Source organism: Galeopterus variegatus, unplaced genomic scaffold (assembly GCF_000696425.1).
Source record: "Galeopterus variegatus unplaced genomic scaffold, G_variegatus-3.0.2 Scaffold6758, whole genome shotgun sequence".
Classification (NCBI taxonomy): domain Eukaryota; kingdom Metazoa; phylum Chordata; class Mammalia; order Dermoptera; family Cynocephalidae; genus Galeopterus; species Galeopterus variegatus.
Window position 1 is genome coordinate 12,099 of NW_007732869.1, and position 1,378 is coordinate 13,476.

Sequence of the window (1,378 nt, forward strand, 5' to 3'; positions counted from 1 at the left end):
GTTATGGGTCAATGACAACAGCGAGTCTCAATTTGCCACTATGGACTGTAACCTGTGCTAGCCGAGGGCTCGAGGTTTAGCCCCTGTGACAACTTCCTGAGGTCCCATTGCTGCCCAAAAGCCACATTTTTTCCTGGGTCCAAACGCAAATTTGGGCTTCAGAATTGATGGATGAACTATGTCCCATAGTCAACCAATCCAAATTGCACAAGCTTGTGTCCTTCATTTACATGAGAGGACCTCAGTGAGAACTTGGGCAGGAAGTTAGGCAGGAACTTCGGCTATATGAGAGGACCCCTTTCCCTTGTTTGAAGAGACCCTACTTTAGGAGTGATCCCCAGAGTTCTTACTTGCAAGTAATAAGGACTTTTCCTGCTACCCTGGTCTTGATGGTGTTGCATCCTCCAAGGGAGGGATGGACCCTTGTTTTCTGGTAACATAAAGCCCTGAGATGAGACTGCTGCACTGGCAAGTCCAAGGAATCACCCTGAGGATAAAGGCAGGACCATTTTAGCAGAACTAAATAATGACTGGTTTTCTTCTCATTGTAAGAAAATTGGAGCAGTTCCCAGAGACGTCTAAGACTGGCCTGCAAAGCCGTGAAGCGTCCAGGAAGGTGAGGGGAGTGCAGGCGGATAAACAATGAACTCAGGGAGGCCTGAGTGAGTCACCAGGAATGGGAACGGGTGGCAGGTGGAGGTGTGACTCTGGGGTAACCGCCAGGTGGGGAGGGTGTCAACCTGAGAGGGGCAGACCTCTGCTTTGCAACGTGAAACTGGAGCCTGGAACTCCCCCTTGGGGGTTAGAATTCTGCCCACCCACCCCCTTCCTCCAGTTTTTTCCAGCTGCTCAGACTTGAGCTTAAAAATCCTCCTTCTGTGCCCCTCCAACTGCCAGCAGAATGCAGGTCTCAGGTGTCATTTGTGCATTATTTATGGATTTGTGGAATGTCAGATTTCCCTGCTAGTCTGGAAGTCGCCTTGAGGGAGGGAACCAACCGTCTGTCCTGCTCATGGCTGTGTCCCCAGTGTGGACAGATTTTCTCTCTCAGTGCCTCGGGGTCAGAGAAGGGGCTGTGGCTTCCCCTGCAGAGCCCAGGAATGTTTGCAGTATCGGAAGAGAGTCGGGTTTCAGCAAATCTAAGTAAGGGCCTCCAGGGAACATGGAAAACAAGGTGCTGAGAAAGGGAGGAGGCGTTTTCCTTTAGAATAGAGGGCAGATTCTTTACAACCCAGCGCCAGTGCCCAGGGCCAGCTGAACTCCTTAGCAATGACATCTGTAGTCCCCCCTCCCAGGTCTCTGAGACTGAAGGTAGAAGGTCCTCTTGATAAGGGGCATAAAGAATAATTAAGATTTGCAATAATGAATATGCTAACAA